The following is a 26,708-nucleotide window of genomic DNA, read 5'->3' as shown; positions in this document are numbered from 1 at the left end:
GCTAGGCCATATGACTCTGATTGGTAGGGGTCTGATCCGGAGAAAAAGGGTCCTAGGACCCCCAATAGAAGAAATTTGGCCACACATAAAAGGTCAATTTCCAAAGAAATAGAAGTGTGAAATGCAAATAGTTGAGCTCACTCTCTATATCTCTAATTCACTTCTATGCAGAAGTCATCCAGCAGTCACAAGAGCAGAAGTAACTAAAAATACGACAGATATATATTTTGTACTTTTATTTTACACTGACTAGAATTCACTATATATCCTTACAGGAACACATACACATTGCACCTGATTAAATTAATGACTAGTCATAGTCTACATAAACTTGTATTGTAATCTGCAGATGCATTTACTTACATTGGATGTTTGCCCTCTATCTCCTACCACCTTACTCCAGTTTTCTAGGAGTGTGTGGCATTCTAAAGTGGCTAGTTATTCATAGTCCTCTACTGCCATCTACTGATCATCATGGGAACTACTTTAACTCTATAAAGGTCATTTAATAAGCAATATCAGGAAAGCGAAGGACCCATAGGCACGCCATGAACACGCCGCTGTATGGTGTCTCCATGAGAAGCAATGCTTCTAAGTGAGAATATCTTTATAACACAGTATGAATTGTACGCATGCCTCCATTTTCCTTTGATTTGATATGGAGGGGCCCACATATGGACACTATTACAGATCCATATTATGGCAGTGTGCACGAGTCCCTTAGTTATATATTCAAAATGGCTTGAGTTTATTCTTCTATAGACCTGTGATTGGTTTGGTAGATCTGAATTCTGTGCACATAGCTTCTTAATGCAGGATGCAGAACATGTCAGTTGCGTCCTCCAGATAAATGAGATGTGAGTGCATAATATTCATTCACCATAGAGATTAATGATCCCTGTAATAATTTTTAGCTGCAGCCACAGTGAGGTCCTGTGGCAAGATGACAGGTCCCTGCAAAATCTGCACGTGAAAGCCAGTAACTAACCGTCTCATTTATAGCGATAAAATCACGTACAGTAAAATCCCTTTAATCTGGCATTTAATAATCCTGGAAATCTGATAGTCCAGCACTAGTATAGCAATTTTTGACATGTCTGTTTAAAGTGTAACTAAGACTTCAACAAACAGAAGTTTTGATCGGTGGGGGTCCGAGCACTGAGACCCCCACCGATCGATAAAACGAAGCAGCAGAAGCGCCTAGGTGAGCGCGGAGCTGCTTAGTTTCTGATAGTCTTTTTTCGGAAAGCCGATGTACGAGCCCATAGACTTTCCATTGAGTCCGTACACTGCTACATCGGCTTTCCGAGAAAAGCCGATCAGAAACCAAACGGCTCAGCGCACGACTCTGTGCTTCTGCCGCTTCGTCCTAGTGATCAGTGGGGGTCTCAGTGCTCGGACCCCCCACCGATCAAAACTTCTGACATTTCACAATGACATGTCAGAAGTTTGTTGAAAGTTTAGTTACCCTTTAAGGAAATAAAATGCTTTCCCCATAAAATAAAAATTCTGGAACATATTTTCTTTGACCTGTATGTATTGTGCCGTTCCTTTGTTATTTATGTATTAAAGAAACTAAAAATGAGTGTACCCGTCCTCCTGGTCAATGGGATGTGTGTGCTCCTTCATAGTCTGACACTGTCCAATTAGTTCTGACTGTGTAGCCCCCCCAATTGACAATGGTAATGCCAACACCCATTTGTTATTTATGCATATATTTCCAGGAGGAATAACAGAGGAACGGCATCATGCAGCGTTATAAGAAAAGATGCCCCAGAATTCTTATTTTATGGGGAACACAAGTATTTACTAAAACACGTCGGGACAGCCAACAAGTTCTCTTTCGCAATTCTATTTTGAGCTGTCCTCCTGGAGGTTCACCAAATTTACAAGCAAATTTCCATTTTTTCCCTACAATATTTGATTAGCTGGCAGCTTTCCAGTCACGCTAGTGCTAGATTAAAGCAATTCTACGGTTATGACATTTTATTGTTATGCTATCTATTCTTCTTTAATGTTTGTTTCAGTACCAATAATATAAAAAAAAAACAAAAAAACAACTGCTCACCATAAAAGTAAAGATGTTCTGCCAAAAATAAACAGACCGCGATAATATACTTAAAGGGGTTGTCCAGTTTAGAAAACCCATTTTCATATAGACTGTAAGGGAATTAATAGAGGGGAGGTCCTCTTTTCAGGATCCTCATCTCTTGGGCAGAGTGGAGAGCGGTTATAAAGAGTGTCTCTCGCTCTGGAGGACCTGTCCTGTCCTGCATTACACAAACAACCTAGTGATCTGAATAAGCACTGTGTAATTTCCCCTTTGGTGGCGCTGTAGGGAAACTGAACGCTTACTGCCAAGTTTCTTTAAAGATTACAGCTGATCGCTTGGGGTCCCATAAGCGGATCAGATTGTGTTTTACGTATTGCATGCATCAAGGATCCTTGTTTCTGGCTCATGGGGGTTGGGATGGTGTGGAAATGTCTTGGATGATGATCTAAACCTATTTATTTAATTGGTTACTTCCCCTTTCTTATGTTACTCACATATAATTAATAGAGGTTGTCCACTTTGGACATTCCCTTTTCATTAAAGGCGTTATCCCACCACAACAACTTATCACCTATCCACAGGACCGCTTGGCTATCCCCAGCAGTCCCATAGAAAATGAATGAAGCAGCATATTGAATGCATGACCGGAGCTCCGTTCATTCGGGGGACTCGGGACCCCTGTTCTCCTGATTGGGGGGGTCCCAGCGATCAAACACTTATAACCTGTCCCGTGTATAGGTAATAAGTTGTTGTGGTGTATTAACCCCTTTAAGCAAGTCCTTTGACAACTGGCTGATCTCAAAGGGTTTTTTCCACTGGGATACCTGCAAACACCTGTTATCACCATGGGAACCAATGCAGTAAAGCATTACATGGTTTCTTTTAAATTCAATGGACAATCCATGCATTACACAGCGATTCTACAGAGCGAGAGCTGCTTTCTACAGTAGTTCTCTGCTCTGGCTAATGAGGGGAGATTCGACTAGAGCAGGGATCAGCAAGCTTCAGCACTCCAGCTGTTGTGAAACTACAACTCCCAGCATGCACTGGCTTTATTATTCCAGCCAAAGGCTGCCAGGGCATGCTGGGAATTGTAGTTTGACAACAGCCGGAGTGCTGAAGGTTGCTGACCCCTGGACTAGAGTATCCCCTATAATAACTCCATATTCAATAATGGGGCCTTGCATTGTGTTTCATTTGAATACACGGAGTCACATGTAAATGCAACCTCAACAAGATTTTTCTGAAATTGTCACACAAGCTGTGTTTTTTTTTTTTATATTGTGCAAAAGATGCAGTTACACACCCAAATAATTATAGCATTACATCCCACAAGTCTACCTCCCAACTTTCTTATAGAAAGAGGACACCTGTCAATGGGTTGTGTCTGGTATTGCAGACAAGCTCCACTGTGAAAGGGGCAGAGCTGCAATGCCACACAAAACCTTTGGACAGGTGTTTTGCTGTTTTTGGAAGAAAGCAGCCATTTTTTTTCTAATCCTGGACAACCCTTTTAACTTCCTGTACCTGTGACAGAGGAGCACATTTCCCCATAGCACAGCCAGCTATAGTGCCCCCATAACAGTAACCTAAATAATCTCCGATAAAGGGTACGATATGATTCCTGAAGGAAAGGGAAGGTAGTATGAATATAAAATTACACTTGTAAACAAGTCCCTATGCTATACTATACAAAGGAAAGAAAAAAAAATTGTGGGTAAGAAAAATGGCATACTGTGTTTACAAGGCGGATATTGCATGCACTCATATTTCTGTTATATGAACGGAGTTTTATGGAGTGAGACATGCGCCCCCCTGTAGGTCCAATGAGTGGATCAAAATTATATATAAAGGTTCTTAGTCTCCGTAAAACACAAAAAAAAACCAGAAACGTCATTTAGTTATGGCAAAGTAAAAGTTTGTCGCAGTCTCGTTCCCTCACCGTGCACACAAAGCACAGCGTCTAGATTCTGTCCAGATATTTAGTCATTTGCATGTGACATCAGGACGGCAGAAATGGAGCTTAGTAAACGCCACAGTAAAGGAGGGAAGACAGTGATAAATAAGGGTCAGTCCACCTGGAGACCGTAATGAGAATTAAATCAGAAAGGAAGGAATTATGTTGTCATGCGTCGTACATCATTCTCGCAGATGTCTTGTGGATGCTACAGTCAGATAATGGTTCTTCCAGGTAGATCCAACAACAAAATAGAACTGGTCACATATAGACTGTTTAATCCTTTTCATTTTTTTTCTAAATCTACATAAGAAAAAAAAAAATCCTTTGCCGATTAATTTTAGAATAGATCTCTTTAGAGACGGAAGCTCCGATTTTCTGTTACAGAGTTCACGCTTTTGTCTTATGGATGGGCAGGGTTCACCAAAGCTACAGAAAGTCTTTGTGAGCCTCAAAAGGGAAAACCTCCCCCGTCTATGGTGACCATGAGACTTCTACCCAAAACATAAAAAAGGCCACATATTAACCAAAGTTTTGGTTCAAAGGTGAAAACCCATTTGGCTGCACTTACCGTTGTCATTTTTGCAAAAATGGCTGGCACAATAAACAAGGATAGAATTCTTTCTGCCTGCAGCCACCACTAGGGGGAGTTTAGGTGCATATTTAAGATGGATAATTAAATATAATGGGGGCTGTATTAATCAGTCTTCAGTAAGCTCCCTCTAGTGGCCACTGAAGGCAGCCAGCAAATGATGCTTTGACTCTGTGGAGGGAAGCAAGGGATTTGCAGCTCTATAAAATAAAAATAAAAAACGGAGCTAAATTCAGCGCCCATGGAGACTTATTATGAAATTAGTCAGAACATAATTTTGGAACTGTTTAGATGAAATAAAGTTATTCAAATGAGCATGAGAAATATTTCTGACTTTAGAGAATACAGGTATCTCCCAATGGTCCGATATCTAAGAACCACTTTGTATTTCCTATTTACAAAGTACCTGCAATGAAGCTTTTATTAACATTGGCTATGTAGTCTGGAAATCTAAAATGTAGCATCTTTGTTATATATCTTCATTACTTTTTTGCAGTTTTTCCTGTTACAACCTGGAAACCATCAGCAAGCAGGATATCTGCAGTTGATTGATCTAGTTACTAATTCTAATTGTGTATGAATACCTAGCTTAGCACATAAATACCTGATGTTCATTAACATATTAGCATCCATATAATGTAATATACATATGAATATCTAAGGTTGGATTTACATTTAATTATTTATTGTGATCCAATCGATCGCATTGTCGGATATGAATTGTCAGTACAGGTTATTAAGTGACAATAACTCTTGCTACTTCACTAAATTTATTTGAAAACACTAAAAAAAATTGTCATCCGAACACAAATTGTTATAACATATGTAAAATGTCTCTATACCATATCAAAAGTTTGATGAAAGTGCAGTTACACTTTAAAGGAGTATTCTATGGCACCACTACTGGCATGAACTAGAGGACATACCTTTTCTAGACAGGTTTTCAGCCTCTAGATGTAAGCAAGACTCCTTCATTCACTGACATCAAGCAGAGATACTCCAAACTGTGAGGAATCGATACACAAAGTATGTAAGAAATTTGCACAAATTTTAAAACACAATGCCTAAACTATATAACGTCAGAAAATCCAAAAATCACCTACAAAACTCTCCCTAGATCAGTATCGATAAGTGAAGGAAGGAGAACTGCTGATTCACTTCTGATGCTGCACCACCTCCTTGACACTGGATTACAGGGAATCATAGGTTATATAAAATTGGAACTATGTAGGTTCATAATAAATATATATAAAATTTTAGTATCCACCCAGATGAAAATATCTTTTCCTATTCATAGATATGGAAATATATTGACTATAAACGATCTAATTAAAATGTACATGAGGACACACTAATGTCCTGTATGCAAGATGGTGAGCGGCATGTCATTACATATTACATAAGTCACTTATAATAGCAGCACTGTAAACATAGATGGATGAGTTCCTTGTTACAAATCACTTTCTGGAAGAGGGCATTTGTAATCCATGTCCATATAATTGCCTATCTAGCAGATACACTGACGTCCGAGTCATTGGGACTTTGCCCAGCGGATTACCCACTAGGAATCTTTATTTTGATTATGGATTTTAACAGTGTGTCCCTCAAAGGGTTGATCACTGACGGCCAATAACCATGAACCTTACCAACATCTTGGGGCTTGGATTTTAAATGAGCCCAAGCCATTTCTATAAAAGCCATGTAAGATCATAGACATGAAAGGGTTGGATATGTCCAAGAAAATATTCCAGAATTCTCGAAAGGTTGTACAAGGAAGACATGACAAAAAAAGCATTACAAGCAATTAAGGCCGGGATCACACACACAATTTTGATGCAGTTTTTGGTGGAGTTTTTTGAGCCAAAGCCAGAAGTAGATCCAAAAGGAAGAAGGTATAAAGAAATCACGGATGCCTCTACTTACTTGTGTCCACTCCTGTGTTTGGCCCAAAAAAAAAACTGAGCCAAGAACTGCCACAAGGACTGCATCAAAACTGTGTGTGATCCTGGCCTAAAAGAGGTCGATTGAGAAATAAGGCGCTAACCATGCTCCATTGCAAATATTTGGATTGCAATTTATTCTTTTGAAATGAAAAAGTCACACTTGTGGAGAGGTTTTGTTTAGATATTTAATTGTATTTTCAAATAAGGTATCAAACATACTTTGTAAAACGTCAGACCATTGCATGATACGTGTATGTATGGAACATTTGCTTTGAAAAAGTCAACAAAATATGTTAAAAAATAAAATAAAAGAGGTCGTGCGAGATTGGAAAAAAGTGTCTGTCCATGGGCAAATGTCTGGTATTGCAGCTTAGAGGGGTTTTCCCAAGATTAAGATTTATCACTTATCCATGGGATAGGTGATAAATGTCTGATCGTGTAGTGCGTCACTGCTGGGACCCCCATCGATCACTTTAACCGGGGTCCCGAGACCCCAGTTCTTCCTCACTGCAGTGAGGATAACTTTGAACGGAGCGGCGGTAAAGCATGCGCAGTGCGGCTCCATTTTTAAAGTCTATGGGATTCAATGGAGCAGCAGGGTGAAAGTTCGGCTGCCACCCAAAGCTCAAGCTCCTCCTTACTTTGATCGTGCAGTCCGGAGGAAGAGGGGTCTTGGGACCCTCGTTCTAGTGATTGCTAGGTATCCCAACACTGGGGCCCCCAGCGTTCAGATGTTTATCACCTATCCCGTGGATAAGTAATAACTATTATTCTTGTGATTACCCCTTTAACCCCACTAACTTCAGTGGAACTGAGCTGCAATGCCAGACACAGCCATGGACTAGAGAAGCGTTCCAGAGTTAGTACGGTTGAAAAAAATACACGTCCATCAAGTTCAACCAAGGGATGGGAAAAAGTGAAGGGATGAAACAAAATTTCTACACATTGACATAGGAGCTGATATTTTTTTTGTTCCAGGAAATTATCGAAGCCTTTTTTTAAAGCCATCTACTGTCCCTGCTGTGACCAGCTCCTGCGGTAGGCTATTCCATAAATTCACAGTTCTCATAATAAAGAAGGCTTGTCGCCTCTGCAGATTGAACCTATCCTTCTCCTGACGGAGGGGGTACCCCCTTGTTTTTTTAGGGTGTTTTACATGGAACAGGATTTCACCATATTTTTTGTATGTGCCACTCATATATTTATATAAGTTAATCATGTCGCCCCTTAGTCGTATTTTTTCAAGGCTAAATAGGTTTAGTTCTTTTAATCTTTCCTCATAACTTAGATCCTCCATGCCCCTTATTAGATTTGTTGCTCTTCTTTGTATTTTTTCCAACTCCAGGGCATCCTTTTCTAGATGAGGCCTCACTAATGCTTTGTAAAGTGGTAATCTTACATCCCTGTCCCGCGAGTCCATGCCTCTTTGAATACACGACAAGATCATGCTGGCCTTAGAAGCAGCTGATTGACATTGCATGCTGTTATTTAGTTTATGATTTACAAGTACCCCCAGATCCTTATCAACAAGTGACTCCCCCAGTGTAGCTCCCCCTAGGACATATGATGCATGCAGGTTGTTCGTACCCACGTGCATAATTTTACATTTATCTACATTAAACCTAATTTGCCAAGTGGACGCCCAAACACTCCATACATCTTTCATAGACTGAACATTACTACATAGCTTGGTGTCATCTGCAAAAATAGAAATAGTGCTATTAATCCCATCCTCTATAGCTTCGTTCTAGCGATTGGTGGGGGTCTCACTGCTCGGACCCCACCAATCCAAACTTCTGACATGTCACTATGACATATTATGAAGAGGGGGACAGAAATAACTGAACTAAGCTCTTTAAGAACTCTAAGGTGCATCCCATATCGTCCCGGGCCTTGTGCACATTTATTTTATTTAACTTATCTTGGACCATATCTACATTCAGCCAATTAACCATAGTAGTTGATGTATTAACAGCACTGGCAGCGGCTACATCAGCTGCTCTTTCTTCTGTTGTATATACAGCGCTGAAGAACCCATTTAGTAACTCTGCCTTCTCTTGATCCCCTGTGACCAACTCCCCATTACCACTACTTAGGGGTCCTACATGTTCACACCTTGGCTTTTTTGCATTTACATACTTGAATAATTTTTTGGGATTTGTTTTGCTATCCTTGGCCACCTGCCTTTCATTTTGTATTTTTGCTGATTTTAAGCTCTTTATATATTACAAAGGCTACAGCTGTACCCTCAGATTTGTATTTTTCAAATGCCTTTTTTGTCATGTATTGCCCTTTTTACAGAAGGTGTAAGCAATGTGGGGGTTTAATTTTAGTCTTTTATACTTGTTACCGATAGGAATACATTTTGTACAATAATTATACAATGTGGATTTTAAGATTTCCCATTTATCATTTGTACCCTTATTTGAAATTAGTTCTTCCCAGTCTATATCCTGAATTGCAGCCCTCATCCTGGGGAAATTGGCCTTCTTAAAATTAAGTATTTTTGCCCTCCCAGCCGGTGTTTGTTTTTTACAGTTCCCAACAAGCTCTGTATTATTAGAAATGACCAGATCCAACAGAGCTTCACCTCTAGTCGGGTCTTCCACTAACTGGCCCATAAAATTTTCCGCAACAGGTTGAGGAAATTTCTCCCCTTGGAAGTTGAAGCGGAATCATGACACCAATTAACATCCCGGAAATTAAAATCTGCCATTATCTGTATACTGTACCCGCCTCTAGAGCCCGCTCCATCTGTTTATATAGCTGACCTTCCATTTCAGTTATATTGGGGGGTCTATAGATTACACTAAAAGTAATATTTTCAGTGTTTACCTCCCTTTGTAATTCCACCCACAAAGTTTCAACCTCCTCACAATCTTCAACCATTATTGTCTCTTTCACACTCACCTTCATATCACTTCTCACATACAGACATACACCACTGCCTTCATATCGCTTCTCACATACAGACATACACCACCACCTTTCCTATACGTCCGGTCTTTCCGAAACAGTGTAAAAACCTGTAGATTTATAGCCCAGTCATGTGAAGAGTCCAGACATGTTTCAGCAACTTCCAATAGATATATATTTTCTGCCAGTACCAAGGCCACCAGCTCCCCCATTTTGCTTGCTAGACTTCTGGCATTTGTGAACATTCACTTTAACTTGCACTTCAAATTCTCACGTTCGGTATCAGAAATGTGCTTATTTGATGTTATTTGGGCATTTTTATTTTCAATGTTTTGTAACACATGGATCTCCTTATCCTAGTCCTCTCCCCACAGTCTATTTCTCCCCCCACCAATATAGTCTGACCCCTCTCTAACCTGACTACCCTTTTATTTTCTACATTGACTTCCCTCCTCAGCCCTAGTTTAAATACTCCGCCACCCCAGCTTCAATTCTCTTCCCCAGCACAGCGGACCCCCTTCCATTCAGGTGCAAATCTGCAGAATACAGTTTGTACCCCCAATGAGCCCAGTGCTCTAGGAACCCAAAGCCTTCTCCTCTACACCAAGACTTAAGCCATGCATTTAACTCCCTGAGCACCCCCGGTCTTTCCTGTGATGCGCATGGCACAGGCAGTATTCCTGAGAATACAACCTTGTTGGTCCTTCCCTTCAGCTTGTAGCCTAGTTCTTTCAAATTTTTGTTTTTGGAAAAATAAAAAAAAAGCACAACCCATTCAAATATAAATAGAGCCCAACACTTATTATGGCGAAGAACATTTAAAAAGAAAAAAAATATATATAATTGCTGACTGGCTGAACTGATGACAAGACAGAGGTTAGAGGAAAGAATCTGTACCCAAGGCGGTTCAGAGCAGTTTAAGACCACCAGGGGGTGCAACATTACCATTCCAAAATATTTTAGAAAATAGAGCCCCCCCCCCCCAAAAAAAAAAAAAGGAACATGTTTTACACTTAAAGAAGTTGCCAATGTAGATGTCGGGCGCACTGGACTAAACCTCTTTATGGTATAGCTGCAGAACAAGCTACAGAAAGGAGGTATGTACAATAATATAAGAAGCTGCAAAGTATTTTACATAAAAACTGAAGAAATGTATAGCTCTATTTAATATACATTCAAATGTATCCCTTGTAATTACATGGCATTAATCTGGCAGTTCTCAAAGGAAAACCTTATTACCATTCTACACACACATTTGGCTGTATCCTGTAGATATGCCATGAATGATTGAGATGGGAATACCGCTTTAAGGAAACATTACCTGTTTGGGTTCTTGAGTATTAGGGTCAGTTCACGCAGTGATTTTTTGGCACTGATTTTGAGGCAAAAAAATTGCATCGTAATCAGCGCACAAAACCGTCAGAAATCGCCCCCATTGCTTACAATGGGAGGCAGAGATGGTTTTTGTTTTTTTTCCCGGGCAGCTTTTGGCTGATCACCGGGAAAAAAGCAACATGTCCTTTCTTGTTTGTTTTCTAAGCCTTTTTGGCTGTTTTTTATCCTGTGGGAGTTACAGAAAGAGCCGAGCCTGAGCCTGGTTACTAGAGATAGGTGCAGGTCCCAGAGCCGAGTCCCACATTTTCAGACCTTTATGGCATATCCTGGGAATTCGCCATACTCCATTTAGCAATCGTGTTTTTATTTCTTAACATTAAAAAAAAAAATGTTCCTCCTGTAAATTGCAGAAAATAGCATGTTCTTCTCTGCTATGCGCTATTAGAATCGCCACTTTATCACATATAATGAATGTAATAAACGTGGGTTTTGATGCTACAGTCTAGGTTAGCTCTGCTATTATCTCCTCACTATGATCTGTGTCCCAGGAGAGCTTCCCTTCTATATCACATCATAGAACCAGTATCTTTGTAATTCTGGTGCATTCTCATTGGTAGCAGCAGACGCTGCCCTAAATTGATTGGCCTGTAATGTCATGAAGCTGTTGTGTGATTGGCTGCAAAGTGTGTACAGGTCAGAGACTGGGCAGGTCTAACACATTGCTGATAGTATACTGCTCGTCGGGATAAAGAAAGCTTCCAGCAGGGATGGCGACTATGAGAAAGGGGAGAATAAGAATCTGTAGTATGCAGCGCACCTTCCAGCACACACAGATTATTTCTACCAGAAGCCAAATATGTGTAAAATATCAATAAAGTGTCAATTATCACCGATAAATCTTTACTAAGTCCGATGCTGCCACTGCCAAAGATTTGTAAAGAAGTTGTAAGAGGGTCCCGACTTTCACCCCACTTATCAAACAGCTTACGACAACTTTTATAAGGGCATGAGAGCTAGGACATATATGAAAAGGAATGTCAAAATTTATGTAAGCAAAGCTTCATCATTGTATAGTGAAAAGTTCTGCAACTTTTCTAATATACTTTGTCTTTGAGTTCCTCACCATTTTCAAGACCTGTTTGCTGTCAGTGAATGAAAATCTTTGCGTTTACACCCAGATGCTGTAAACTCATACAAACCTAAGTTTTTCCTCAGTTGAGAGGTTTTAGGCAATCCTCTGTGAGCTAGACACATCTGCATCAACACAAATCTCTTTCCTGTCCATTAGTCGGCTACAATGTATAAGTGTAGGCAGGGCCGGCCCTAGGATAGATGGCGCCCTGTGCGAAATGATCTTTCGGTGCCCCACCCCATCATTAAAAAAAAAATGCCCCATAAAAAAAATTATAATGCCCCTTTAGTGTATAATAATACACAGTATAATAATAATAATATAATATATTACAACCCGTTCAATGACACAGTATTTTGTCCTCTAATTGTGCCCACAGTATTATGCCACCTGTAGTACCCCTACACAGTATAATGTCCGCTTAGTGGCTCCCATATAGTATAGTGCCCCCCTGGAGATTTTGCCATATAGCCTCCCTGTAGACCGTGCCATAATCCCCCACCTCCTTTTTGTAGATCGTGTCATACAGCCCCCCCCACCTCCCCCTTGTAGACAGTGCCATACAGTCCCCCACCTCCCACTTGTAGACAGTGTCCTCAAACAAAAATTATACTCACCTAGGCCCCGTTCCCATGACGAACGGAGCTGCTCCATGACGGGACCCTGTAGCCTAGTACAGAGTTTCACGACCTTTTCGGACTCGAGGCAGCAATGGAAAAATAAAATTTCCTCAGGGCCCCCCTACTAAAAATTGTTTTGAGAAAGACAGAAAACGGCTAAGAACAAGCACTACACTCGTAGGGCATGTTCACACACGTTTTTGTAAGGAAAAAAAAATCTGCCTCAAAATTCCTTCAGCAACTGACAGCGTGTGTGACCTTTTTTTTGTGTTTTTTCTTAAGCTGTTGGAGCGAATGCAAAAGACGCAGGAAAAAAAGCTCCAAACAGGCGCCGCAGGTATTTTCTGCCTCCTATTAATTTCAATTGGAGGTCAGAGGATGAAACCACTTGAAGACCATCAGCCCCCCACTCACAGTAAAATTAACAGCAGCCCACCACTCACAGTAAAATGACCAGCAGCCCACCACTCACAGTAAAATGACCATCCGCCCACCACTCACAGATTCCCCCTGTAGCGCCACACAGCCCCTAGTGGGTAGCGCCACACTGCCCCTAGTGGGTAGCGCCACACTGCCCCCTTGTAGGGAGCGCCACACTGCCCCCTTGTAGGGAGCGCCACACTGCCCCCTTGTAGGGAGCGCCACACTGCCCCCTTGTAGGGAGCGCCACACGGCCCCCTGTAGGGAGCGCCACACGGCCCCCTTGTAGGGAGCGCCACACGGCCCCCCTGTAGGGAGCGCCACACGGCCCCCCTGTAGATAGCGCCACACGGCCCCCTTGTAGATAGCGCCACACGGCCCCCCTGTAGATAGCGCCACACGGCCCTCTTGTAGATAGCGCCACACGGCCCTCTTGTAGATAGCGCCACACGGCCCTCTTGTAGATAGCGCCACACGGCCCTCTTGTAAAGAGCGCCACACGGCCCCCCTGTAAAGAGCGCCACACGGCCCCCCTGTAGAGTGCGCCACACGGCCCCCCTGTAGAGTGCGCCACACGGCCCCCCTGTAGAGTGCGCCACACGGCCCCCCTGTAGAGTGCGCCACACGGCCCCCCTGTAGAGTGCGCCACACGGCCCCCCTGTAGAGTGCGCCACACGGCCCCCCTGTAGAGTGCGCCACACGGCCCCCCTGTAGAGTGCGCCACACGGCCCCCCTGTAGAGTGCGCCACACGGCCCCCTGTAAAGAGCGCCACACGGCCCCCTGTAAAGAGCGCCACACGGCCCCCTGTAAAGAGCGCCACACTGCCCCCTGTAAAGAGCGCCACACGGCCCCCTGTAAAGAGCGCCACACATTTATTTGATAGCCGGGAAAGCTGGGTATATTGTGTGCTCCTGCACAGTTGTCCTTTTTTGTAGGTAGTGCCACACAGCCCACAGCCCCCCTGTAGATAGCAAACCCCCCCTTCCAGTATAGATCGCGCCACTGCTCCCTGAAGGAGCGGAATCCCCGTGTGGCCGGGGATTCCGCTCCTGGATGCCTCTGTCCATATATGGACAGTGACATCAGGGAAAACTCCTGAAGCGGAATCCCTGTCCACAGCGTTGCGGACGCTGTGACCGTCGATTCCACTCCAGGAGAACTCCTGCCGTCTCTGTCCATGACGTTATGGTCTTCTCCTGGAGTGGAATCCCCGGTCATAGCGTCTGCAATGCTGTGACCGGGGTTTTTGCTTCAGGAGTTTCCCCTGATGTCACTGTCCATATATGGACAGAAACATCAAGCTGCACTCCAGGAGCGGAATATCCCCGGCCACACGGGGATTCCGCTCCTTCAGGGAGCTACAGTGGTGCCTGCTCTGCTATAGTGCCGTCGCTACCGCTGTAGCAGCCGCAGCAGCTGCTAGCGGCGCTAGCGCCCCCATGCCCGGTGTCACTGCTAGCAGCCGCTATTTCTGCTACAGCAGTAGCGACATCCACTAAGTGAAGAAGCGCCCGGGCGGAAAGGCGACTGCAGTTAGTGTGTGTATCCGCGCTGGAAGTTGCAACGGCAACATTTGGAAAAAAAATACAGTGAAACGTCCAGTCTCATCTCGGCCTTAGATTTTGCTTAGATCTCGGTTTAATAATTTTAAAAAGAAAATATCCTCCGCCCCTTTCTGAGATCTCTTCACATTAAAGAATACCTCCACTTGTAAAACCCCACCCGACGCCGTGTGGTACAGCTTACGCAGCAACCGTACGACTCCTGGAGAATATTGTGCAACGGTCCAATCCTAATTAACAGGACCCGTGCGTCATACTCTTCGGGAGTCGTATGGTTGCCACGGCAACTGTACCGACAAGCATGCAGAAGCGTTTCTCCATGCCTGATGTCAGGTGGAGATATACTTTAAAAAAATATATAAATATATATCCGATTTAAATGCTAAATATCTAACAATAAATTACATTTTTATACCTAGTTGACTTTATTTGAACATTAATGTACATATACAATAATTGCCGATGCTAAGCTACACAAATCATAATATATTTTCAGTATATTGTATAGGCGTTTAACACCGGAGAGAGGGTAATTTAAATGGTGAAAGACTCTGGACGCCTGCTGTGCATCAGCACATATTTGCATAAGAAAGGTCTCCATTTGCAGGAAGTTTCAGTAACTTTTCATTATCAGTGCTGCATACTTTATAGAACTGTTAAATAACATTGATTTTGCTATTTCACTATTTATATTTTTTAGGGCAATATTATTATTTGCCGACCACAGAAATCATGTAGTTTACCGTTAACATCGTTGTCAAGTATAAGGCCTGATGCACACGACCGTGTTCGGTCCGTGATATACGGTCCGCATGTCGGCCGCTTGTCCCGGACCGTACAAAGTACAGGGAGCCGGGCTCCTAGCATCATACTTATCTATGACGCTAGGTGTCACTGCCTATCCACGTAACTACTGTCACACACTAAAACATGATTACAGTACGGGACAGTAGTTCCGCGGACAGGCAGTGACCCCTATCGTCATAGATAAGTGTGATGCTAGGAGCCCGACTCCCTGCACTGTGTTCGGTCCGGGACATGCAGCCGACATGCGGACCGTATATCACGGACCGAACACGGTCGTGTGCATGGGGCCTAAGGGCTCATAAACTCGGCTGTATTCCATCTCTGTTTTGTACAGAGCCATAATAAGGCTTCCATGGATGTGCATGGGGCCTCTACTGCATCTACGTATGCCTCAGATATTATCCGGAAGTTTTTTTCTGTTGGATTCCAAACGAATCCACAGAAAAAACACAAATTGTGGAATTCCCTAGAAGCATTGTCTCTAGAAAATAATATTTCCGTGCATACGGCGCCTGTACAGCAGAACACCAAGGCCGTATGGCTTCCTAGTACAGAGCTGTGCGGTCTTGGTGTACTGTTGTACAGGCTCTGTGCACATAGCTCTGCCGTGTGCAGGAACCCTTCGGCTCTGTTCACAGTAGTGTCATGGCTTCAGTTTCTAACCAAGTCATAACAGCTATGCCGGATCCATTTACAAAGGAATATCGGCGAATAGGGCAAATACCCCAATGACTTTAGTGGGGTTCCGTCTAGTGTTCGTTGGGGTTCCGGTATATTTGATGGGTTGAATAGTTCTATAGACTTCTATTCTTGCCATTCATAAATACTGTGTGAACAGAGCCTTGGGTACACTTTCACATAGCAAATCACAAAATCACATCATCCTAAAATATATTTATACTATAGTATTAATCTAAAATAGAAAATAAATGACCTCCAGAATTCTAATAAAAATTATTATTGTATGACTGATGAATATAACCATCACAGATTTCAGTCACTCACCTTACATATCTGGTGAATGACACAAATATCCCAGTTCCTCATGTATTCTATGAATTCATGTTCCTCTGGATCTTCACCTTTGACTCCTAAAACCAGATGGCTGAAAGAAGACTACCTTAATTCCTATAAGCTATTCACAAAATCGAGAAACAAGCAGCACAAATATACAATATTGTAATCACTTTTAAAGAGTACAAAGTACCCACAGGACTGGATCAACTAAAAACCCAAGAAATCCCAAAAGGTGGTAATGGCATCTAATTCAACGTTTAATGGATCTTTATTTACTTAGTATGTATACGTGATATATCAGCTACAAGAGAGTGAAAACACACACACTACTGCAGTACGCATACTGAGTGAATATAGTTTCATTGAACTTTTAATCTCAATAGGTCAAAATGTCTGAGCTCAATCATTTCTCAACACATCTTAGTAGTGATCGGACCTCGGTTTTATAGAAACAAAGCTCCATAAAAAGGGGACACTCACTTTATGCTGGCCGTTAAAGATTACACCACCCCTAAATGAGTGTACTAATAGATCAAGAAAACGGCCATACAAGAGAAGATATTTGCCAAAACACGAATAATTTCTGCCATGCAAAAATTTTATTTTCATACTTTACTAGTGGCTGAGAAAAATACATGTAAAGTGGCTTCTGAGAGTTAGGGTATGTTCACACGGCCAAATTACGGACGTAATTCGGGTGTTTTACGCCTGGAATTACGTCCGAAATTACGGCTTGAATGCGTTGACAAACATCTGCCCATTGAAAGCAATGGGCTGACGTTTGTCTGTTCACACGAGGCGTATATTTAGACGTCGCTGTCAAAAGACGGCGCGTAAATAGACGCCCGCGCCAAAGAAGTGTCCTGTCACTTCTTGGGATGTAATTGGAGCCGTTATTCATTGACTCCAATGAAAAGCAGCGCCAATTACATCCGTAATGGACGCGGCGTTCAAGCGCCTGCACATGCTGTTACGGCTGAAATGACGGGGCTGTTTTCTCCTGAAAACAGCCCCATAATTTCGGCCGTAACGGACGTGCACGTGTGAACATACCCTTACTGAAACAGCAGAGAATGCTTGCTCGGCTGTTCCAGCAACTCCCATAGAAAAGACGGGGCCACTTCTCCATTCATTCTTAAAGAGGATCTGCCACTAGTTTTATAATTCCCTATCTCCAAACTAATCTAATAGGCGCTGTGATGCTGATAACTACAGTGTGATTTTTTTTTTTTTTTTAACTTGTATTATTTTCAAAGTTATGAGCATTTTTCTAAATATGCTAATTTGGCTATACTTGCCAAATAGGATGTGACTTTTCACTCTGGGCGGTGTAGTTCTCTGTATGATGCTGTCCAATTAGCATACAGCTCCTCCCGCTTTCCTGCCCAGCAACACAGCCTGATCCTATGGTATACAGCTTCCATTCCCGACTGTTTTTTTCAACAGGTGATATCTCCGGTTGTTTCACAGCTAGAACTGCAATGTGGTGCCATCTGAATCATCTGTCATATGACAACAGAAGCGCTGTTCTAGGTGGTCCACAGCCGGAGATATGGCTATTTGAAGTAATTCCCCTTCCCTCCAGCCTCAGTCTCTCAAACGGTGTGAACCAGCTTCATGCTGATAGGACAGCGTCAGAGGCTGTGAGGTAGCTTCACCGCAGGAGAATCGCTGTCGTTGACACCAATTTGTCAAGTATAGATACATATTTAGAAAAAAAAAGCTCAAAACTTTGAAAATAATAAACGTTTTCAGACACAATTATCACCAGTATGATCAGGTTGACAGCGCCAATTAGATTAGCGAGGAGATAGGGCATTACTAAACTAGTGACAGATCCTCTTTAACCTTGATTAGGCGGCTGCATTAACGGGTGGGATAGGGTTCAGGGGTACCCCGTTCTTAACGTAGGTGCAGGTCCCCGAGCTGGAATCCGCATCCATCAGACGTTGTCCTAGATAATTCTAATGATAACACTTACATCCATGGACATCTTTGGATACATCTGGATGCAGAAGCTCAGCTTAGGGAATGGAAGCAGCCAAAGGCAAACTTCATTTACAAGAGTTATCTTACCAAGAGAGGTGGGTCCATTTACAGAAACCTGCAATGTGGTATATTACATGCAGACAATGGCTAATAGGGCACATAGACAGGGGTTGCGCTGGTAAGACAATCCCGTTAAGGATGAAGTACTACCTAGTCCAGGAAAAGTTTGGCATCTGGAGATTCCAATCTCTTGGCATTTATGGGTAACACATTAACAAATGACTGATGTGGTGGTAACTTGCAAATAAAGCAAAGGATAAACACCTTACATGAATGACATAAGATGATGGTCATGGGCATATAGCATGGATAGTCAAGATTGAAGTTTTTGGTGTGACAGATGCTCTTAAACATACAAAAATGGAGAACATTCACAAACCATTTTATGATGGAGATTGTAGGGTTTAATTCTCTGATCACACACACAGCAGAATTAGGGTATGTTCACACGTACCGTATATACTGCAGATTTTTTGCAACATATTGCATTACAAAAAATCTGCAGCGTAATACAGTGGTAGCAGAGTGGATGAGATTTGAACAAATCTCATTCACACACCGCATAAAAAAAAAAACACAAACAGAAAAAACATCATAAATTGACTTGCGGCGCATTTTTTAAATCCGCAGCGGAATGTTTTTTTTTTTTTGTTGTGGACGTTACCTATTGAATCCAAAGGGGAGGTAAAACCCGCAACAAATAGCAGATGTTGCGGGGGGTTTTCGGTGGAAAATTGCAACTCCAATCACAGGCTGGTCACATGGGATGAAACATCACCCCAGGAGGCTGGGCTGCAGGACGTCAAAGGGACGCGTCACCATGACTATGGGTAAGTATAGGCTTTTTTTTTAGCGCTGTTTTCCGTAGCGTACCTTCCGGCTGAAAAACTGCACCACAATTTTGTGTCGTTTTTTGGGCCAGAATTCACTGCGGGCTCCAGGGTGGTTACGCGGTTTACTTTTATGCCGCGTATCCGCAGTGTGAACATGCCCTTAAGAAAGTCATACATGGTAAAACTTCTTAAGACGTGGCAACATACAAACATGTTTTAAAATGACCTTGTGATAACCCAATTCTGCACATTTCACAATGTGCTCTATTGACAACAGAATCTGACGGGTTAAACAGTCAGGATCAGAGTTTCCTCTGATCCCAGCTGTTGCAGCAGAGTGTCAGCTGTAACATACAGCGGCTACTAGCGGAGGATGGTGCAGGCGCAAGCTCCTGCTTCCAAACTTTTTGGGTATGTACACACGGCCTATTTTCGGCCCGTAAACGGGCGAAAAGTCGGAAGCGGAATCGGACCGTTTTTCGCTGTGTTTTTTTTACGCGTAAAAAAACGGCCACGAAAAAGAAGTGAAGCACACTTCTTAGGACGTTTTTGGAGCAGTTTTCCATAGACTAGTGAAAAAAGCTCCAAAAACGGCCATAAAAAACACAACGAAAATCGCGAGTGGCACAAAAAAACTTTCGAAAATCAGGAGCTGTTTTCTCCTGAAAACAGCTCCGTATTTTGAGACGTTTTTGACTCTGCGTGTGAACATACCCTTACTGCGCATGGCCTTAACTATCTAGCGCCAGCACCGTGAATATACAGTAGATGGCACCAAGGGGTTGAATGGAAGTCATCATGGTCCAGCCCATGCACTCAGCTGTTATCGCTGTAGGATTCATTTATATAATACAACATGATATATTCTGTTAGTGTTAATTTAGAAACATATTCGTCTAGTTACTATACAAATTTTCGAGATAATGTTGACATTATCTTCATATCTTCCCATTAACTCCAAGATGCAACCTATATATAATTTTTATTTATTGCCTATTCCTGCATGGTCTATTATGTAATCTATGCAAAATTCTCCGTAAAATAAAACCCCTCCCATATTTATGTACAATATACTCACGCACAAACATGAACATAAGATAGACAGAGAAGCAGACTGAGTCAATAGAGGGGGGTGGAAGGGACAGGGGGTTTTACATTCTGTCTGCAGTTCCGTTTTGTTCTTTGACACTTTCATTGTTTCCTACACATTGCAGTGATTGACACACCAACAATCCCCCAATAGGAGAGGTGCCAGCTGTCAGCCTGGGTCAGGAGGCACCGGTGACAGCCTTGTCACATCTTCAGATGCTGCTTTGGTTTCATAGAGACTGCAAATGATCAACGTGAGAACTGAAAACAAGCACATACAACGCCGATACAGTCATATACCAGAGGACCAACAAAAAGTCCCTGAAATCCTCAATAGAATCTATATTTAGTGCTATGTACTAGGACATAGGGGCTGCTAAATCGGGAAAAGGTACAAAGCATGGGCGTCTACATCTATTAGATCTAATAGTGAAATGCATCCGGATTTTTCTTCTGGACCAGCCATGCTTAGGCTCCAGAATCACTTATGTGTCTTCATATAGCAGGTCATAAGTCGTTGGGCATTTGTTTATACTTACAAAAAATTGGTGGCACAAGTTGTTCATGTATTAATCATTTCCGAATATTAATTTTGTGTCATTTTACATATTTACGAATATGTTTATTATTCACTTGTTTGTAGGTTTTATTGCTATTGTTTTATTGCTATATGAACCGGATTCATTTGACCTGGAGTAGCTTAAAGGGGAAATCCAATCGAAATTATCTTCAGATATTTTATAGATACATGGGAAAAGATCACAAGGGTGAAGTCTGCGACACCATTGATTTCCAGAATTAATGAGCTCTATAGAGAGCTTAAACCCCTTCGGCACGTCTCAAAGATTTCTGACCCAACATTCTAAGCAAAGACCTAATTAAAATCAATGGCAGCTTGCTGAAAATGCTGGGGACATATTACTAGTAACAAAATGCAGGGTGGTCTGAGATTACCAATGTATCTTCTCACGTGTATCTAGCATGTACCAGAAGATACTGGATTTTTCCTTCAAGTAAATATTTAATGCTCTAGGTACTAATATTTTGGCATGCCGTGACAAAAATAAATAAAAATAAATAAAAAATAAATAAATATATATATATATATATATATATATATATATATATATATATATATAAAATATTATATTATATTATATACACACACACACACACATTATATTTTGGTCATTGTAGTAATTCTACTTCTTTTTTGCATGGTTTGTGATCTCATATTGTACTAAAAACCTTTATTGTTTACAATTTTATTTACTATGAGTGTCCACCTTATTTATAGGGTCATTTTATTATATGTTTGACGGAAAAAAAAAAAGAAAGCTTAATTAGTTAGAACTAGATTAGTTATAAATACTGTATAGATCCTCAGTAAAATTAAGGGTTCCATAGGGCTTTGTTTTTTGGTTTTTAAAAAGGAGGTGCTGTCAGTTCTCATGACATACCTGTTTTAGTAAATACTTGTATTCCTCCTAATATCACAATTCTGGAGCATCTTTTCTTAGAACAGTGTTGTGCCGTTGCTCTGTTATTCCTACTATAATTTCATGAATAAATTGACAACTGGGTGTTACCATTTCCCTTGTGAAAGGGGCGTCTCTACACAGTCTCACTCAGTCATCACTGATTGGACAGTCAGGCTGTGTAGGGACACCCCCCAACTGGTAACACCCACTTGTCAATTTATTCATAAATTTGTAGAAAGAATAACAGAGGAACGGAATAACACAGAGCTCTATGAACAGATGCTCCAGAATTGTCATTTCATGAGGAATACAAGTTTTTACTAAAATAGACATGTCAGGAGAAGTGACAGATTCTACTTAAAAAAAACACAGCATATCTTCTATCTCTCTTCCACTGCAGGGAAAATGTAGTATTACAGCCATTCAAATGGACGGACCTTTTTTCCTAATCTCTAGTATGATTATAGTAGTTTGTCGGTGTACAGATTTAAACATTTTATGGCGAAACTTTAATTTTGGACCCATAGTTAACCCCTTAAACACCAAGACAATTTTGAACTTAAAAGGGGTTTCCCTTCATCATATAATCACTTATGAAGAAACTTTGGAAGAAAAATGCTCCTTACACCGGGCGCTCTAGTGTGAGTGGATCACCGATTCCAGAGTCATTGGTATGAATTAAAAAGGTTTATTGGAGAACAAATTATAAAAGTAATAAAAGGATTTGCTGCAAATTCATACCAATGACTCCGTGGAATCAGTGAACCACTCACACTAGAGCGCCCGGTGTAAGGAGCATTTTTCTTCCAAAGTTTCTTCATTCAAAAAGACCACAAGAAAGAGGCTCCAGTGTCGGAGACACCCATCGTGGTTCAGCTCCAGAGGCTAGCACAGTGTGAACGAGACCAAAAGGTGGATAAGCACCTGACAAGCAACAAAGTTAAGTTGTGTTGACGATCTTGCACAACTTAAACAGGTGAGTCCTACCACATCACCCCCCGACTAATTTACCTACCATATTTGTACGTTATCACCTTAGAGGAGAGCCGTCTCTCTCTTTTTCGTTTTTTTTATCAAGCATATAATCACTTATCTACAGGATCGGTGGGGGTCCAACCATTGGGATCTCCACCCATCCCGAGAAAGGGGGTCACAGAGTGCCCCACTGCCCATGCTCGGCCACCGCTCCATTCACTTTCTAAGGGACTGTCAAGTAAGCAGAATAGAATCATCCCTTTTACAAACAATTATTTCAATACTAAGCCTGCAAGCACCATCAGAGGGATAAAGTGTATACAGAGGGGGATTAGTGCAGGGTATGGAGACAAAGGATTGGCTCATCATAGCTCTCCTCCTCCATGTTTTGGCTTCAGAAGGAATTCAGCAGTGTCTACTGTCAGCCATGGTCTAACAGGAACACAAGGTGGTAGAGCTGAGCCAAAATTAAACCTGCTTTTGTGTATTAAATCAGAGTTTCTTAATGTCCCTATTAATCAATTTACATCAAAGTATCAACAAGACTTAGATCATATACGGTGCTGCTTAAAATCACAACAAACACTGTATATTATCTTTTTACTCAGTTCCCTAAAATACAAACAAAATTCATATTTGACTCAAAGTTAAAAATGTTCTTTATATAAATGTGTCAAACTGTATTATAAACTTGATGCATATCATTTCTCTATGTTCTTATATCCAATTTGTGACCATTTAATACATGACCCCTAGAACGGCGTTTCAAGACCTAGAAATGTAATAAAACATGGAAGTACCTGCATATGCAGCATCCACCTGGCATTGGGCAGCCTAAATACCACTGCACCATGGAAAGAAGGGCAGTAATAGTTGAAATAAAAAATTTACTTTCGTTACTTTTTTTCTCTCCTGCTGAGATTTATGGAAAAGATTATACGACGCCTGTAAATTCCCTATGTCATTGAGATAGGAGAACAGAAATGGAGGCATATGTTAAATATTGGCAAGAGAGTACAGTTATATAAAAAGGAGGGGGAGGAAAAAAAATATATTAGCAATGTGACGACAGGACTGCATGACGCACATCGGCACAATGAGACGATCTATGCAGTCCATATAGACATACACACAGTCTGGGGGTCTCTCGTGTGTCCGTGCTGCTGTTCAGCTAATTGATTGAGCAGCACAACAGACGTTTAATTAAAGGGAAGGGAAACCCAGTGTCACACAGGAGCAGATGGACTGAGCCCTAATTGGTAATTATCTTGTGCGTGCCAGCTGAGAAGGCACTACATCCTATGCAGAGGGGACACAGACTGTCACAACTGACAGGTGACGAAGTCCAGGAAACAGAGGGATGATGGGTACACACCAGACACAGGGAACAGCATTGCAGGCCTTTCAGTGGGGGGATGGTGTTCAATGCAAGGCAGGGAAGAGACCAAGAGTATGACCAAAAACTTAAATAGAAGGCACTTGCTATGGGAGACTTATGTGCAAAAGTACAATTATAAGCCGGTGATTAAATGACAATACACAAGTGAACGTACATCCTCTAGAATCTATTATCTAAAAACGACTTCTGATGTCATTGATCCTATTTCCCTGCCTAGACTGAAATCATCTCTTTAGAGATCAGTAGAAACACTTGGGCATTATAGGTAAAAACCTGCCAGAGTATATTATGATGGTTATAGGGAGTCATCGTGTACACATGCAGATTGCCTAGGACGTCTTACACCTCAGGGTTTACAATGCCTGTATGCTGCCCCTTACTGAACCAATTAGAAGCTGCAGCCTGGAAGAAGCAGATAGGGGTAGATGTCAGATGTCAGACATAAAAAACCTGAAGAAATTTTGCCTCCTCCAACAAATAGAAGAAAACAGAGGTGCTTCTCTAGTTGCTCTAAGTTTTCGATATGCTTGCTGATAAAAAAAAACAAAAAACGTCCCTGACTGCAGAGGGCACGATTTATTAAAACAAGCTCATCTAAATGGAGAACGGCAATTATGACATTAGTGATTTCAGATCTTTTGAGGGCGGGTCCACAAGTTGCATTTGTTTCTGAAAATCGAGGCAAAATAGCAACAAAGTCGGTACATGCGGACTCATCCTGAAGATGAGCAGATCTATTATCTAGGATATTGCTGCACTGTACAGTCCCTCATATAAAGTATAGTAGTCTTTTAATCAGTATAAATCCTAAACACTTATTCTTGCTTTTAATTATTTTTGTTTTAGCTGAATAACATCGAGTGAGCGCATGTGAAGAGATTTGTCAGTATAATTAAAGTTCAAATATTCGGATCAACGACAATGTAGCAGTAACATTTTAAGTCGTTTTCCAGATGTAAAAATATATTTTTCTGGCAGTTGCTTATAGCACAATATAACAACTATGCCCATATTCTCCTTTTAAATCCCTCAATGGTCTCCTGCCAGTTTCTGTTTACATCAATAAAGTGATGGCGTGCTGTATGTACACGTGACCACTATTACTAAAGATTGGCTGCAGCGGGCACGTCAGCTCTGTAGTATTGTAAACAGAAACCGCCCGGGAGGATCACGGGATGTTCACTGCGGGTGCAGAGGGGGATTTCAAGGGGGAGTATGCGTATATTTGTTCTTTTGTACTTTAACCCTTAATGACCAGCCTATTTTGGACCTTAATGCCAGGCCATTTTTTAAGTTTTTCCATCGTCGCATTCCAAGAGCTATAACGTTTTTATTTTTGCGTCGACATAGCTGTATAAGGTCTTGTTTTTTGCGGGACAAGTTGTACTTTTCAATAGCACCATTTTGGGGGACATATTATTTATTGATTAACTTTTATTGACTTTTATTTGGGGGGAAATAGAAAAAAACCTGAAATTTCGCCACTCTTTTTCGCGTCTTAAATCTACGCCGTTTACCGTGTGATATAAATAACACAATAACTTTATTCAGCGGGTTGTTACGATTGCAACGATACCAAATTTGTATAGTTTTTGTATGTTTTACTACTTTTGCACAGTAAAAACGCTTTTTTTTAAAAATTATTTATTTTTGTGTCTCCATATTTGAAGCGCCGTAACGTTTTTATTTTTTCGCTGATGCGGTTGTATGAGGGCTTTTTTTTTGCGGGAAGACTTGTAGTTTTTATTGGTACCATTTTTGAGTAGATGCGACTTTTTGATCACTTTTTATCAAATTTTTTTAAAGTCAGGATTCACAGAAAACAGCAATTTTTCCATAGTTTTTTATTACATTTTTTACGGCGTTCACCGTGCGGGTTAAATAATGGAATAGCTTTATAGTCGGGGTCGTTACGGACGCGTCAATACCAAATATGTGTAACTTTTTAACTTTATTTTGTTTTTTTAATAGTAAAGCATTTTGTGAGGGGAAAAGCTGGGTTTTTCATTTTTTTTTAAAATTAACTTTATTAAACTTTTTTTTCACTTTTTTACTAGTCCCACTAGGGGACTATAATATGCGATTCTGCGATCGCATTTATAATACACTGCAATACTTTTGTATTGCAGTGTATTACTGCCTGCCCGTTTAACACGGACAGGCATCTGCTAGGTCATGCCTGCGGCATGATCTAGCAGGCATTCGCTCCAGGCAGACCTGGGGGCCTTTATTAGGCCCCCCGGCTGCCATTGGAGACACAGACACTCGGCGATCTTATCGCCAGGTGTCGGTGGGAGAGAGAGGGAGCTCCCTCCCTCTCTCCAAAACCACTCAGATGCGGTGCACGCTATTGCGCACCGCATCTGAGGGGTTAAACGGGTGAGATCAATACTAATATCGATCTCACCCGGCAGAGCAGGGACGCTCCCAGCCCTCAGCTACCTCTGGCAGCTGAGAGCAGGGAGATTTGACAGCTCCCTGCTCTGTAAACTTATTCCGATGCCGCAACGTAAAAAGTCTATGGCAT

This window comes from Rhinoderma darwinii, chromosome 13, assembly GCF_050947455.1.
Source record: "Rhinoderma darwinii isolate aRhiDar2 chromosome 13, aRhiDar2.hap1, whole genome shotgun sequence".
In the NCBI taxonomy this organism is placed as follows: Eukaryota; Metazoa; Chordata; class Amphibia; order Anura; family Rhinodermatidae; genus Rhinoderma; species Rhinoderma darwinii.
The sequence above is the reverse complement of the archived record's forward strand: the minus strand, read 5'-3'. Positions refer to the sequence as shown.